The sequence below is a fragment of the Salmo salar genome, chromosome 15 (genome assembly GCF_965601325.2).
Source record: "Salmo salar chromosome 15, fSalSal1, whole genome shotgun sequence".
NCBI classification, from domain to species: domain Eukaryota; kingdom Metazoa; phylum Chordata; class Actinopteri; order Salmoniformes; family Salmonidae; genus Salmo; species Salmo salar.
The window spans coordinates 4,897,884-4,915,282 of NC_138305.1; the positions used below are offsets into that span (position 1 = coordinate 4,897,884).

General features: G+C 44.3%; 1 protein-coding gene across 3 annotated transcripts in view; it reads right to left on the reverse strand.

Moving 5' to 3' along the window:
- LOC106570849 (uncharacterized) overlaps positions 1-17,399 on the reverse strand; it is a 50,055-nt gene that overhangs the window by 22,646 nt on the left and 10,010 nt on the right. The window contains exon 2 of one of the 3 annotated variants that reach the window (XM_014143417.3): positions 10,716-10,920. The exons of the other annotated variants lie outside the window; for them this stretch is intronic. The gene's annotated coding sequence lies outside the window, so the exon portion shown is untranslated. The remainder of the gene's footprint in view (positions 1-10,715; positions 10,921-17,399) is intronic. 3 annotated transcript variants of the gene reach the window in all.

Below are 17,399 nucleotides of genomic sequence, written 5' to 3' on the forward strand. Positions count from 1 at the left end.
CACTGCCTCCAGTCCAACAGAGATGAACTGACCAGCAGATCAGCTTCAACTCCAGTAACATTGCCATGAGCAAACGATGACCCCACCCCCAGTAATAAATGGAATAAAGGAACACGAACGAGTCACCATGCAACCTGACGGGAGGATTCCAGGCTTAGAGCTGACCATGACAAGACAGCACAAATAGAACATGACAGAGACAGAGACAGACGGCGACAGAGACAGAAAACAAAGATAATTACTTTACACATTGGAAAGAATTGACAAAAAAAACAGAGCAAACTAGAATGCTATTTGGCCCTAAACAGAGAGTACACAGTGGCAGAATACCTGACCACTTCCTAACATCCTGCCAAATGTATGACCATATTAGAGACACATATTTCCCTCATATTACACCGGCCCAAAGAATTGGAAAACAAATCCAATTTTGATAAACTTCCATATCTATTGGGTGAAATACCATAGTGTGCAATCACAGCAGCAATATTTGTGACCTGTTGCCACAAGAACAGGGCAACCAGTAATGTTTACTGTACATTTTTTATTGTTTACTTCACTTTTGTTTATTATCTATTTCACATGCTTTGGCAATGTAAACATATGTTTCCCATGCCCATAAAGCTCCATAAATTGAATTGAATAGAAAGAGAGAGAGATGGAGATAGAGAGAGGGAGAGAAACAGGGAGTATGTGAGAATACAGTGGCTTGCGAAAGTATTCACCCCCTTGGCATTTTTCCTATTTTGTTGCCTTACAACCTGGAATTAAAATATACTTTTTGGGGGTTTGTATCATTTGATTTACACAACATGCCTACCACTTTGGAGATACAAAGTCTTTATTGTGAAACAAACAAGAAATAAGACCCAAAAAAAGAAAACTTGAGAGTGCATAACTATTCACCCCACAAAGTCAATACTTTGTAGAGCCACCTTTTGCAGCAATTACAGCTGCAAGACTCTTGGGGTATGTCTCTATAAGCTTGGAGCATCTAGCCACTGGGATTTTTGCCCATTCTTCAAGGCAAAACTGCTCCAGCTCCTTCAAGTTGGATGGGTTCCGCTGGTGTACAGCAATCTTTAAGTCATACCACAGACTCTCAATTGGATTGAAGTCTGGGCTTTGATTAGGCTATTCCAAGACATTTAAATGTTTCCCCTTAAACCACTTGAGTGTTGCTTTAGCAGTATGCTTAGGGTCATTGTCCTGCTGGAAGGTGAACCTCCGTCCCAGTCTCAAATCTCTGGAAGACTGAAACAGGTTTCCCTCAAGAATTTCTGTATTTAGTGCCATCCATCATTCCTCCAATTCTGACCAGTTTCCCAGTCCCTGCCGATGAAAAACATCCCTACAGCATGATGCTGCCACCACCATGCTTCACTGTGGGGATGGTTTTCTAGGGGTGATGAGAGGTGTTGGGTTTGTGCCAAACATAGCATTTTTCTTGATGCCAAAAATCTACATTTTTGTCTCATCTGACCAGAGTACCTTCTTCCATATGTTTGAGGACTCGGAGAGATGTAAGAGAGAGAAAGAGCGACAGAGAGAGAATGAGAGAGAGGGGGAGAGAAATGGGGTGTGTGTGAGAATAAGAGAGTGTGTGAGAATAAAAGAGAGAGAGAGAGAGAGAGAGAGAGAGAGAGAGAGAGAGAGAGAAGAGAAATAGGGAGTGTGTGAGAATAAGAGAGCGAGAGAGAGAGAGAGAGAGAGAGAGAGAGAGAGAAAAAGGAGCGAGAAGCAGAGAGAGCATGTCTGTTGTCTTCATGTAGTGTGCGTGACATCACAGTGAATCAGGTTGGTTTCCAGATGGCTGGGCTGTAGAGGGTCATTTGGTTCTCGAGGTATCATGGTGATAGTGTTCCAAATAGCACCCTAGTCCTTGTATAATGCACTACTACTGGACCCCTATGGGTCCTGGTCAAAAGGAGTGCACTATATGGGAAATATAGTACCATTAGGGAAGAGTTACAGTACATCAGGGCCCTGCTCTGCCTGCTGACAGGACAGGACGTCTCTCTGAGAGACAAACATCAGGGCCCTGCTCTGCCTGTTGATATTACAGGACAGGACATCTCTCTGAGAGACAAACATCAGGGCCCTGCTCTGCCTGCTGACAGGACAGGACGTCTCTCTGAGAGACAAACATCAGGGCCCTGCTCTGCCTGTTGACAGTACAGGACGTCTCTGAGACACAAACACACACATATACACGTAGTAACATACACACACACACACACACACACACACACACACACACACACACACACACACACACACACTGAGTGAACGAAACATTAAGAACACCTGCTATTTCCTTGACAGACTGACCAGGTGAGTCCAGGTGAAAGCTATGATCCCTTATTGATGTCACTTGTTAAATCCTCTTCAATCAGTGTAGATGATGGGGAGGAGACAGGTTAAATAAGGAGTTTTAAGCCTTGAGACAATTGAGACATGGATTGTGTATGTGTGCCATTCAGAGGGTGAATGAGCAAGACAAAAGATTGAAGTGCCTTTGAACGGGGTTTGGTAGTAGGTGCCAGGCGCACCGGTTTGAGAGTGTCAAGAACTGCAACACTGCTGGGTTTTTCACGCTTAACAGTTTCCCATGTTTATCAAGAATAGTCCACCACCCAAAGGACATCCAGCCAACTTGACACAACTGTTGGAAGTATTGGAGTCAACATAGGCCAGCATCTCTGTGGAACGCTTTCAATACCTTGTAGAGTCCAAGCCTCGACGAATTGAGGCTGTTCTGAGGGAAGGGGGGGGGGGGGGTGCAACTCAATATTAGGAACATAAACACACACGCACAGACACACACCTCCTGAGGCAGAGACAGCCAAGGCAGAGAGAACCAATCCAATGTGACCTCCGTAATGACTCTCTAGTGACATATGTTCTCCCAGAAGTCACACACCATTACCCCCGAGAGCCTGAAGGTAGGACCTACAGTTATAAACAACCAACTGGATACTGGTTTTTCTGTCAGTCGTTTACATGCGAGTCCTGTGAAATCTGTCCTGGACTCGGTTTCCATTTCTGCACATTACCCCATTGAATCGGAGTCTCTCCTCTACTGACATGTGATCCCGGCTTGTATTTAAAACAAAAAATACCCACAAAATATAAGCTACAAGCATCGTCTGTATACATGCTGTCAGTGTCATGGAGATCTACGACAGAGCATGTCCCCACCCCCCGCCAGGACAGTCAGCTAATTGGCTACCGAGTGGTGCAGCGGTCTAAGGCACTGCATCCCAGTGCTAGAGGCGTCACTACAGACCCGGGTTCGACCCCGGGCTGTATCACAACCGGCCGTGATCGGGAGTCCCATAGGGCAGCACACAATTGGCCCATCTCTATCTGGGTTAGGGGAGGGTTTGGCTGTCATTGTAAATAAGAATTTGTTTCTAACTGACTTGCCTAGTTAAAATAAAGGTTAAATAAACAAATAAAAATGGCACCCTATTCTCTGTAGTGCACTACTTTTGACCACATGGCCCATAGAAAATAGGGAACCACTTGGGACGTAACCTATGTCTGTTCCCCTCCCAGGTTTGGAGGTTAGAAAGGACCTGCTATGTTAGCAAGGACCTGTTTCTAATTATGTTCCGGGCCCCTGACCACCCCCTCAAGAAAATAAATCGTCCCCCGGCTGGGGACCCCTGCAGTACAGCATCACTTATGCTTATTTTCAAACCTGTTATTTTTCTGAGTGTCAAGTAACCTTCACTCTACAGAACAGGCCTTGAATAGAGACCCAGACAGGGTGTCTTCAGAACCCTATTTTTGGGACGTAGCCCAGGAAAAATAAATAGAAAGGATAATACTGTAGTAGCTAAACAAACACAGTGGAGACGGAAAGGACTACGAGAGAGAGAGAGAGAGAGAGAGAGACTGTCCATTTTTAAAGTCTATAGATTTGGTCTGTATTTGATGAGCCGTCACAAACCAAATTCTCGTCGTAATGGCTGGCTATCACAAGTAGTCTAAATGAACACATTGCTTTAAACACAAACACCACAATGTGGACATTCACACTAACAAACTCTTACACAGACCCAGACAGTAAGTTGTCAGCATCCTGACAACCCTGACCCACACCCACAACACAGGAAGCTGCTGAGGGCTTATAATAATGGCTGGATGGAACGAATGGAAACTTTGGGTTTGATGTACTTGATACCATTCCAAATATTCCGCTCCACTCATTACCACCAGCCAGTCCTCCCCAATTAAGGTGCCACCAAACTTGTGTTACCCACACTTCTGACCCAGAAGCAACCTGCCATTTACCTGTTGGGTGGTTAGGGGTCAAGAGGTCAAAGGTGAGGGCCGATATACTTGAGTGTTTGTGTGTGAAAATACTTGAGCGTTTGGCCATCGTTCATACAGATGTAGGATCTTAATTTGAGCCAGTTTGCTACAGCAGGAAAATCATCCTGCAGCAACAGGAAATGTGAATAATTATGTGGAATATAATTAATGGGCATATTTGTAGGGGTTGATACATGTTTCGTTTCATATGGGAAAATCAAGCCTGAAATTTCAAAGTGGAAATTAAAAACTTCAGAATCCCTTTTCTGCAACAGGGTGATCAAATTAAGATACTGCCTCTGTATATAATCTTTCTAGGCTAACTATATAGGGAATAGGGCTCTGGTCTATAGTAGTGCACTATATAGGGAATAGGGCTCTGGTCTAAAGTAGTGCACTATATAGGGAATAGGGCTCTGGTCTAAAGTAGTGCACTATATAGGGAATAGGGCTCTGGTCTATAGTAGTGCACTATATAGGGAATAGGGCTCTGGTCTATAGTAGTGCACTATATAGGGAATAGGGCTCTGGTCTAAAGTAGTGCACTATATAGGGAATAGGGCTCTGGTCTAAAGTAGTGCACTATATAGGGAATAGGGCTCTGGTCTATAGTAGTGCACTATTTAGGGAATAGGGCTCTGGTCTAAAGTAGTGCACTATTTAGGGAATAGGGCTCTGGTCTAAAGTAGTGCACTATATAGGGAATAGGGCTCTGGTCTAAAGTAGTGCACTATATAGGGAGACATCTGGGAAGCAACAAACGTCACACTCTCAGGTTGTATAACCATGGTGATGTTCACGGAATGTTCTTGATGCAATCTCTTGTTAGAGAATCTCTCGTGACAGACGTAAATGTTGAAGGCTTAATCCAGTGCACATATTCTCATTGGCACAACTACAGCTGAATGTGTATTGCCTCTATAGGTCCAGAATATATAGGTCCAGAATATATAGGTCCAGAATCTATAATATATAGGTCCATAATCTATGGGTCCATAATCTATAGGTTCATAATCTTGCATTAGTTGATCAGGTGTGATCACAAGCACACCCCATGAGGTTTATAATTCACTAGCCTGAATCCACCCTTTTCTCACTCTGGAGTGGCAATAGTATTGTAATTATTCTAGTGTATCAAGAGTCACACTTAAAGATATAGCCTAGTCACTCTTACAAAGAACACACCATTCACCAATTCTTTACAAGGGTGGATCTATCACAGCTAAAACACAACCACACCCAACCTACTCCCTGCATAGAGACAGCAGATAAACACACACACACACACACACACACACTATCAACTGTTGATGGGATTAGGTTAGTGTGATCCACAGAGTTAGAATGTGACGTCATCGTGTACAGAGGAAGGTCATGTAATGACAGACTATGAACAGAGTGAGTGAGAGAGAACTGAAAGAGAGAGAGAGAAAAAAATAGAGAGATAGAGAGAAACAGAGAGAGAGAGAGACACACTGCCCACAAAATGAGGTGGAAACTGAGCTGCACTTCCTAACCTCCTGCCAAATGTATGACCATTTAGAGAAACATATTTCCCTCAAATTACACATATCCAAAGAATTCAAAAACAAACCTGATTTTGATAAACTCCCATATCTACTGGGTGAAATTCCAGTGTGCCATCACAGCAGCAAGATTTGTGACCTGTTGCCACAAGAAAAGGGCAACCAGTGAAGAACAAACACCATTGTAAATACAACCCATTTATGTTTATTTATTTTCCCTTTTGTACTTTAACCATTTGCACATCGTTACAACACTGTATAAATACATAATATGACATTTGTAATGTCTTAGTTTGGAACTCCTGTGAGTGTAATGTTTACGGTTAATTTTTATTGTTTATTTCACTTTTGTATATTATCTACTTCACTTGCTTTGGCAATGTTGTTAACATATGTTTCCCATGCCAATAAAGCCCCTTGAATTGACAGAGAGAGACAGAAAAAGTATCTGTTTCTATGTCTCTCTCTCTCTCTCTATATATCACTCTGTTCTTGTGTACAGTGAGGGAAAAAAAAGTATTTGATCACCTGCTGATTTTGAACGTTTGCCCACTGACAAAGAAATGATCAGTCTATAATTTTAATGGTAGGTTTATTTGAACAGTGAGAGACAGAATAACAACAACAAAAAATCTGCATGTCAAAAATGTTATAAATTGATTTGCATTTTAATGAGGGAAATAAGTATTTGACCCCCTCTCAATCAGAAAGATTTCTGGCTCCCAGGTGCCTTTTATACAGGTAACGAGCTGAGATTAGGAGCACACTTAAAGGAAGTGCTCCTAATCTCAGCTTGTTACCTGTATAAAAGACACCTGTCCACAGAAGCAATCAGATTCCAAACTCTCCACCATGGCCAAGACCAAAGAGCTCTCCAAGGATGTCAGGGACAAGATTGTAGACCTACACAAGGCTGGAATGGGCTACAAGACCATCGCCAAGCAGCTTGGTGAGAAGGTGACAACAGTTGGTGCGATTATTCGCAAATGGAAGAAACACAAAAGAACTGTCAATATCCCTCGGCCTGGGGCTCCATGCAAGATCTCACCTCGTGGAGTTGCAATGATCATGAGAACGGTGTGGAATCAGCCCAGAACTACACAGGAGGATCTTGTCAATGATCTCAAGGCAGCTGGGACCATAGTCACCAAGAAAACAATTGGTAACACACTACGCCGTGAAGGACTGAAATCCTGCAGCACCCGCAAGGTCCCCCTGCTCAAGAAAGCACATATACATGCCCGTCTGAAGTTTGCCAATGAACATCTGAATGATTCAGAGGACAACTGGGTGAAAGTGTTGTGGTCAGATGAGACCAAAATGGAGCTCTTTGGCATCAACTCAACTCGCCGTGTTTGGAGGAGGAGGAATGCTGCCTATGACCCCAAGAACACCATCCCCACTGTCAAACATGGAGGTGGAAACATTATGCTTTGGGGGTGTTTTTCTGCTAAGGGGACAGGACAACTTCACCGCATAAAGGGACGATGGACGGGGCCATGTACCGTCAAATCTTGGGTGAGAACCTCCTTCCCTCAGCCAGGGCATTGAAAATGGGTCGTGGATGGGTATTCCAGCATGACAACGACCCAAAACACATGGCCAAGGCAACAAAGGAGTGGCTCAAGAAGAAGCACATTAAGGTCCTGGAGTGGCCTAGCCAGTCTCCAGACCTTAATCCCATGGAAAATCTGTGGAGGGAGCTGAAGGTTCGAGTTGCCAAACGTCTGCCTCGAAGCCTTAATGACTTGGAGAAGATCTGCAAAGAGGAGTGGGACAAAATCCCTCCTGAGATGTTTGCAAACCTGGTGGCCAACTACAAGAAACGTCTGACCTCTGTGATTGCCAACAAGAGTTTTGCCACCAAGTACTAAGTTATGTTTTGCAGAGGGGTCAAATACTTATTTCCCCTCATTAAAATGCAAATCAATTTATAACATTTTTGACATGCGTTTTTCTGGATTTTTTTGTTGTTATTCTGTCTCTCACTGTTCAAATAAACCTACCATTAAAATTATAGACTGATCATTTCTTTGTCAGTGGGCAAATGTACAAAATCAGCAGGGCATCAAATACTTTTTTCCCCCTCACTGTATATACTGTAGTCAGTACCAATCAAAAGTTTGGAAACACCAACTCATTCAAGAGTTTCTTTATTTTTACTATTTTCTACATTGTAGAATAATAGTGAAGACATCAACACGATGAAATAACACAATCATGTAGTAACCAAAAAAGTGTTACACAAATCAAAATATATTTTATAATTGAGATTCTTCAAATTAGGCACCCTTTGCCTTGATGACAGCTTTGCACACTCTTGGCATTCTCTCAACCAGCTTCATGAGGAATGCATTTCAATTAACAGGTGTGCCTTCTTAAAAGTTAATTTGTGGAATTTTCCAACAGTCTTGAAGGAGTGATATCACCTCTAGTGAGTCTATATGCTTTATGTAAAAAGGGTGTTTCAATAATGACAAATCTAAATAGCCTACCTACAACTGGTAAAAAGTTGTACATGCACACGACGTGCACACACGCTGCTCTGTCTCCGTTACTCAGCTGCCTCTGCCAAGGCACTCTCTCAACCAATGGACACACATCTCTCTGGCCCACTCACTCACAGCCTGTCCACTGCCTGATGGTCAGCAGCAGGTCACAGTGATATACAGTACCAGTCAAAAGTTTGGACACACCTACTCATTCAAGGGTTTTTCTTTATTTTACTATTTTCTACATTGTAGAATAATAGTGAAGACATCAAACTATGAAGTGACACATATGGAATCATGTAGTTACCAAAAAAGTGTTAAACAAATCAAAATATATATTATATTTGGGATTCTTCAAAGTAGCCACCCTTTGCCTTGATTACAGCTTTGCACACTCTTGGCATTCTCTCAACCAGCTTCACCTGGAATGCTTTTCCAACAGTCTTGAAGGAGTTCCCACATATGCTGAACACTTGTTGGCTGCTTTTCCTTCACTCTGCGGTCCAACTCATCCCAAACCCTCTCAATTGGATTGAGGTCAGGTGATTGTGGAGGCCAGGTCATCTGATGCAGCACTCCATCACTCTCCTTCTTGGTCAAATTGCCCGTACACAGCCTGGAGGTGTATTTTGGGTCATTGTCCTGTTGAAAAACAAATGATAGTCCCACTAAGCACAAACCAGATAGGATGGCATATCGCTGCAGAATGTTGTGGTAGCCATGCTGGTTCAGTGTGCCTTGAATTCTAAATACATCACAGACAGTGTCACCAGCTAAGCCCCCCACACCATCACACCTCCTCCTCCATGCTTCACAGTTGGATCCACACATGCAGAGATCATCCGGTCACATACTCTGCATCTCACATAGACACGGCAGTTGGAACCAAAAATCTCAAATTTGGACTCATCAGAACAAAGGACAGATTTACACCAGTCTAATGTCCCTCACTCATGTTCCTTGGCCCAAGCAAGTCACTTCTTCTTATTGGTGTCCTTTAGTAGAGGTTTCTTTGCAGCAATTCGACCATGAAGGCCTGACTCACGCAGTCTCATCTAAACAGTTGATGTTGAGATGTGTCTGTTACTTGAACTCTGAAGCATTTATTTTGCTGCAATTTCTGAGGTGCAGTTAACTGTAATGAATTTATCCTCTGCAGCAGAGGTAACTCTGGGTCTTCCTTTCCTGTGGCGGTCCTCATGAGAGCCAGTTTCATCATAGGGCTTGATGGTTTTTGCAACTGCACTTGAAGAAACTTTCAAAGTTCTTGAAATTTTCATCATTGACTGACCGTCATGTCTTAAAGTAATGATGGACTGTCGTTACTCTTTGCTTATTGAGCTGTTTTTGCCATAATATGGTAATTTACCAAAATAGGGCTATCTTCTGTATACCACCCCTACCTTGTCACAACACAACTGATTGGCTCAAATGCATTAAGAAGTTAAGAAATTCCACATATTAACTTTTAACAAGGCACACCTGTTAAATGAAATGCATTCCAGGTGACTACCTCATGAAGCTGGTTGACAGAATGCCAAGAGTGTGCAAAGCTGTTATCAAGGCATCGGGTGGCTACTTTGCTAAGAATCTCAAATATAAAATATATTTAGATTTGTTTAACATTTCTTTGGCTACTACATGATTCCATATGTGTTATTTCACAGTTTTGAAGTCTTCACTATTATTCTAAAATGTAGAAAATAGTACAAATAAAGAAAAACTGAGTAGGTGTGTCCAAACGTTTGACTGGTACTGTATGTATGTATGTATGTATGTATGTATGTATGTATGTATGTATGTATGTATGTATGTATGTATGTATGTATGTATGTATGTATGTATGTATGTATGTATGTATGTATATATATATATATATATATACACACATACATACACACACATATATATGGGGGATCTTAGCTAAATCATCAGCTCAGATGGATAGTTGTGAGAATACTGTTTGATATAGGGGTCTCTTCCTATCTCAAACTCCCTTTCTACCTCCCTCCCTCTCTCTCTCCCTCCCTCCATCTCCCTCTCCCTCCCTCTGTTCGAGGCCATTTTTGGAGCTGCTGAGTGCCAGGCTTCCTAACAACAACACAGACAGACAACAGAAATGGGGATATCAGCTTGTGATACTCACCCTCACAGAGACAAAGCCAAGGCACTCACCCTCACAGAGACACAGCCAAGACACTCACAGTCAGAGACACAGCCAAGACACTCACCCTCACAGAGACACAGCCAAGGCACTCACAGTCAGAGACACAGCCAAGACACTCACCCTCACAGAGACACAGCCAAGACACTCACCCTCACAGAGACACAGCCAAGGCACTCACCCTCACAGAGACACAGCCAAGACACTCACCCTCACAGAGACACAGCCAAGGCTTCTCTTTCTTTTACTCTGCCTTTGTTTTTCCACTTTTCCTTTTTGTTTTGGGGTGAGCACCTCTGGTGACTGGTGTCTCTCTGCCTTTCAGAGAGTCTAGCCGGTCAGCTTGCCTTCGTTATCTCTCTCTCTCTCTCTCTCTCTCTTCGCTTTCTTTTGCTCCTCTCTTGGCCTCCTCAACCTGAATAGGGTTTTAAGAGAAAAACGTTGTTCCCAAGTCCAGTGATCATCAGGTTGTGCTAGTGTTGTGGTTTAGTGGCTCTTTCTACTCCCCTCCCGTCCTGGTATGCCCAACAACACTAACCCTAACCCTCCCTTTCCCTCAGTAACTCTTTAACAGACACATAAACCCTCCCATCCCCACCTCTCTTGCTTGCACACACTCTTGCTCTGTTTCCCACTCTCTCTCTCGCTCTGCTTCCCCCTCTCCTCCACTCTCTCTCGCTCTGCTTCCCCCTCTCCTCCACTCTCTCTCGCTCTGCTTCCCCCTCTCCTCCACTCTCTCTCGCTCTGCTTCCCACTCTCCTCCACTCTCTCTGCTTCCCCCTCTCCTCCACTCTCTCTCGCTCTGCTTCCCCCTCTCCTCCACTCTCTCTCGCTCTGCTTCCCACTCTCCTCCACTCTCTCTGCTTCCCACTCTCCTCCACTCTCTCTCTCGCTCTGCTTCCCACTCTCCTCCACTCTCTCTCTCGCTCTGCTTCCCCCCTCTCCTCCACTCTCTCTTTTCTCTCTTTCAGCCACTCTCCCTTTAGCTCTCAGCCCCCCCTCTCTTTCTCTCTCCTCTCTCCTTTTCGTCTCTGTTCCTCCCAGCTGGTAGTTTCAGGCGTGTTCTCTGCTCAGTCAGCACTGAACACATATAGAGAAGGGGGGGGGGCTTCTGATTGGCTGGGGGAGGGGGGCTCAGCTGGAGTAGTCGAGAATCTGATTGGCTAGGTGGAGTGCAGGGGAAGCCAAAGCTCCGCCCACCTGCTCAGTCTGTTTTCAGAAGCAGAGAGAGCAGAGAACGCTCTGAAAACAGCCTTTCTCTCTCTCTCTGTGTGTGTGTGTGTGTGTGTGTGTGTGTGTGTAACAAGTGTTTCTATGTATATGGTTGTAATGTGTGTGTATACGTAAATGGGAGTGAGTAGTAGTATGTAGCTTAATTGTGTGAGTGTGTCTGAGTGTACGTGTGTTTGAGTGTACATGTGTGAGTGTGTGTGAGTGTACATGTGTGAGTGTGTTTGAGTGTACGTGTGTGTGAGTGAGTGTACATGTGTGAGTGTGTACGTGTGTGTGAGTGTACGTGTGTGTGAGTGTGTTCAATCGTCACGTTGTTTCTTCCACTGTGTTGTCACTAAATAGCTCTCACCCAGTTAACATGCTGTTCACTATTACCACACACACACACACACACACACCCAAACAGGAAGTGGAGCTCCTGTAGTTTAGCTGATAAAGTGTGTTCTCTGTGCCCAAAGATAAGCCCTCTGCTCTGCTGCATGAGAAAACCCCCAGTGTGTGTGAGGATGGGGGATGGGGATGCAACACTGGGGTGTATTTTTACATTTTCATTCTCTTAGGCACCAGACAGCGTTTATTTACAAATGGTTAGTTTTAACACACACAGTTAGCTTTCCCACAACGGTGTCAATCATCAGTTACTCTAAACCAGAAGCTCTAACCTGCTTCCTAGCTCATGTTTAGGAAGGTTTAAAGAAGGCGTGTGTGTGTGTGTGTATCAAATCTAATTTTATTTGTCACATGCGCCGAATACAACTGGTGTGTAGACCTTACAATGTGATTCTTACTTACAAACCATTAACTAACAATGCAGTTAAGAAAATACAAAAAAAAAGTAAGAGATAAGAACAAATAATTAAAGAGCAGCAGGAAATAACAAGAGCGGGGCTATATACAGGGGCTATACACATTTTACATTTTAGTCATTTTAGCAGACGCTCTTATCCAGAGCGACTTACAGTAGTGAATGCATACATTTCATAGAATTCTTTTCCGGTACCACCTGCGAGTCAATGTGCGGGGGCACCGGTTAGTTGAGGTAATATGTACATGTAGGTAGAGTTAAAAAAGTCACTATGTAAAGATAACAGAGAGTAGCAGCAGCGTAAAAAGGGGGGGGGGGGCAATGCAAATAGTCTGGGTAGCCATTTGATTATATGTTCAGGAGTCTCATGTCTTGGGGGTAGAAGCTGTTTACGACCTAGGGCCTCTTGGACCTAGAGTTGGTGCTCCGGTACCACTTGCCGTGCGGTAGCAGAGAGAACAGTCTATGACTAGGGTGGCTGGAGTCTTTGACAATTTTTAGGTCCTTCCTCTGACACCACCTGGTACAGAGGTCCTGGATGGCAGGAAGCTTGGTCCCGGTGATGTACTGGGCCGTACGCAATACCCTCTGTAGCGCCTTGCGGTCGGAGGCCGAGCAGTTGCCATACCAGGCAGTGATGCAACCAGTCAAGATGATCTCGATGGTGCAGCTGTAGAACCTTTTGAGGATCTGAGGACCCATGCCAAATCTTTTCAGTCTCCTTAGGGGGAATAGGTTTTGTTGTGACCCCCTCACGACTGTCTTGGTGTGCTTGGACCATGTTAGTTTGTTGGTGATGTGGACTCCAAGGAACGTGAAGCTCTCAACCTGCTCCACTACAGCCCTGTTGATGAGAATGGGGTGTGCTTGGTCCTCCTTTTCCTGTAGTCCACAATCATCTCCTTTGACTTGATCACGTTGAGGCAGAGGTTGTTGTCCTTGCACCACACAGTCAGGTCTCTGACCTCCTATAGGCTGTCTCAGCGTTGTCGGTGATCAGGCCTACCACTGTGTCATCAGCAAACTTAATGATGGTGTTGGAGTTGTGCCTGGCCATGCAGGCATGAGTGAACAGGGAGTACAGGAGGGGGCTGAGCATGCACCCCTGAGGGGCCCCGTGTTAGGATCAGCGTGGCGGATGTGTTGTTACGTACCCTTACCACCTGGGGGGCGGCCCATCAGGAAGTCCAGGATCCAGTTGCAGAGGGAGGTGTTTAGTCCCAGGGTCTTTAGCTTAGTGATAAGCTTTGAGGTCACTATGGTGTTGAACGCTGAGCTGTAGTCAATGAATAGCATTCTCATAGGTGTTCCTTTAGTCCAGGTGGGAAAGGGCAGTGTGGAGTGCAATAGAGATTGCATCATCTGTGGATCTGTTGGGGCGGTATGCAAATTGGAGTGGGTCTAGCGTTTCTGGGATAATGGTGTTGATGTGAGTCATGACCAGCCTTTCAAAGCATTTCATGGCTACAGACGTGAGAGCTACGGGTCGGTAGTCATTTAGGCAGGTTATTTTGGTGTTCTTGGGCACAGGGACTATGGTGGTCTGCATGAAACATGTTGGTATTACAGACTAAAGACAGGGAGAGGTTGAAAATGCCAGTGAAGACACTTGCCAGTTGGTCAGCGGATGCTCAGAGTACACGTCCTGGTAATGCATCTGACCCTGCGGCCTTGTGAATGTTGACCTGTTTGAAGGTCTTACTCATGTCGGCTGCGGAAAGCGTGATCCCACAGTCATCCGGAACAGCTGATTCTCTCATGCATGTTTCATGTATGTAGACAGCAACGAAAAATACAGATGAAAAAACTCTAGGTGGATAGTGTGGTCTACAGCTTATCATGAGATACTCTACCTCAGGCGAGCAAAACCTTGAGACTTCCTTAGATATCGTGCACCAGCTGTCTTTCACATATATGCATAGGCCTTTGCCCCATGTCTTAACAGAGGCTGCTGTTCTGTGCTGCCGATGGAGTGTATAACCCGCCAGCTGTTAATGTTATCGTTCAGCCACGACTCGGTTAAACATAAGATATTACAGTTTTTAATGACTCGTTGGTAGGCTATACGTGCTTTCAGTTCGTCCCATTTATTTTCCTACGATTGAACATTAGCAGGACGGAAGGCAAAGGCAGATTAGCCACTCGTCGCCTGATCCTCACAAGGCACCCGGATCTTTTTCCACTAAATCTCAGTTTCCTTCTCCAGCGAATCACTGGGATCTGGGCCTGGTCGGGTGTCTGTAGTATATCCCTCCTGTCCGACTCATTGAAGAACTTTTCGTCCAGTTTGAGCAATCGCAGTTCTGATGTCTAGAAGCTTTTTTCAGTCATAAGAGACTGTAGCAGCAACATTATGTACAAAACAAGTTACGAACAACGTGAAAAAACGAACAAAATAGCATGGTTGGATAAGAGCAGATAAGACGGCAGCCCTCCCCTCCGGCGCCATCATGTGTGTGTATGTATGGTATATATATGTGTATGTGTGTGTGTGTGTGTGTGTGTGTGTATGTACACTACCGTTCAAAAGTTTGGGGTCACTTAGAAATGTTCTTGTTTTTGAAAGGCACATTTTTTGTCCATTAAAATAACATCAAATTGATCAGAAATACAGTGTAGACATTGTTAATGTTGTAAATGACTATTGTAGCTGGAAACGGCAGATTTTTTATGGAATATCTACATAGATGTACAGGGGCCCATTATCAGCAACCATCACTCCTGTGTTACAATGGCACATTGTGCTAGCTAATCCAGGTTTATCATTTTAAAAGGATAATTGATCATTAGAAAACCCTTTTGCAATTATGTTAGCACAGCTGAAAACTGTTGTACTGGTTAAAGAAGTAACAAAACTGGCCTTCTTTAGACTAGTTGAGAATCTGGAGCATCAGCATTTGTGGGTTTGATTACAGGCTCAAAATGGCTAGAAACAAAGAACTTTGTTCTGAAACTCGCCAGTCTATTCTTGTTCTGAGAAATTAAGGCTATTCAATGCGAGAAATTGCCAAGAAACTGAAGAGCTCGTAAAATGCTGTATACTACTCCCTTCACAGAACAGCGCAAACTGGCTCTAATCAGAATAGAAAGAGGAGTGGGAGGCCCCAGTGCACAACTGAGCAAGAGGACAAGTACATTACAGTGTCTAGTTTGAGAAACAGATGCCTCACAAGTCCTCAACTGGCAGCTTCGTTAAATAGTATCTGCAAAACACCAGTTTCAACGTCAACAGTGAAGAGACGACGCCGGGATGCTGGCCTTCTAGTCCGTACTGTGAGACGCCTAAGACAGCGCTACGGGGAGACAGGACGAACAGCTGATCATCCTCGCAGTGGCAGACCATGTGTAACAACAGCTGCACAGGATCGGTACATCCGAACATCACACCTGCGGGACAGGTACAGGATGGCAACAACAACTCCCCAAGTTACACCAGGAATGCACAATCGCTCCATCAGTGCTCAGACTGTCCGCAATAGGCTGAGAGAGGCTGGACTGAGGGCTTGTAGGCCTGTTGTAAGGCAGGCCCTCACCAGACATCACCGGCAACAATGTCGCATATGAGGACAAACCCATCGTCGCTGGACCAGACAGGACTGGCAAAAAGTGATCTTCACTGACAAGTTGCAGTTTTGTCTCACCAGGGGTGATGGTCGGATTCACATTTATCGTCAAAGGAATGAGTGTTACACCGAGGCCTGAACTCTGAAGCGGGATCGATTTGAAGGTGGAGGGTCCATCATAGTCTGGGGTGGTGTATCACAGCATCATCGGACTGAGCTTGTTGTCATTGCAGGCAATCTCAACGCTGTGCCTTACAGGGAAAACATCCTCCTCCATCATGTGGTATCCTTCCTGCAGGCTCATCCTGACATGACCCTCCAGCATGACAATGCCACCAGCCATACTGCTCATTCTGTGCGTGATTTCCTGCAAGACAGGAATGTCAGTGTTCTACCATGGGCAGCAAAGAGCCCGGATCTCAATCCCATTGAGCACGCCTGGGATCTGTTGGATCAGAGGGTGAGGGCTAGGACCATTCCCCCCAGAAATGTCCAGGAACTTGCAGGTGCCTTGGTGGAAGAGTGGGGTAACATCTCACAGCAAGAACTGGCAAATCTGATGCAGTCCATGAGGAGGATATGCACTGTAGTACTTAATGCAGCTGGTGGCAACCAGATACTGACTGTTACTTTAGATTTTGACCCCCCCTCCCCTTTGTTCAGGGAAACATTATTCCATTTCTGTTAGTGACATGTCTGTGTGTTCATACAAATATTTACACATGTTAAGTTTGCTGAAAATAAACGCAGTTCACAGTGAGATGTTTCTTTTTTGCTGAGTTTATGTACAGTTGAAGTTGGAAGTTTAAAACTCGTTTTTCAACCACTCCACAAATTTCTTGTTAACAAACTATAGTTTGGCAAGTCGATTAGGACATCTACTTTGTACATGACACAAGTCATTTTTCAACAATTGTTTACAGACAGATTATTTCACTTATAATTCACTGTATCACAATTCCAGTGGGTCAGAAGTTTACTAACTTGACTGTGCCTTTAAACAGCTTGGAAAATTCCAGAAAATGGTGTCATGGCTTTAGAAGATTCTGATAGGTTAATTGACATCATTTGAGTCAAATGGAGGTATACCTGTGGATGCATTTCAAGCCTTCCTTCAAACTCAGTGCCTCTTTGCTTGACATCAAGGGAAAATCAAAAGAAAATCAGCCAAGACCTCAGAATTTTTTTTGTCTGGTTCATCCTTGTGAGTAATTTCCAAACGCCTGAAGGTACCACGTTCATCTGTACAAACAATAGTACGCAAGTATAAACACCATGGGACCACACAGCCGT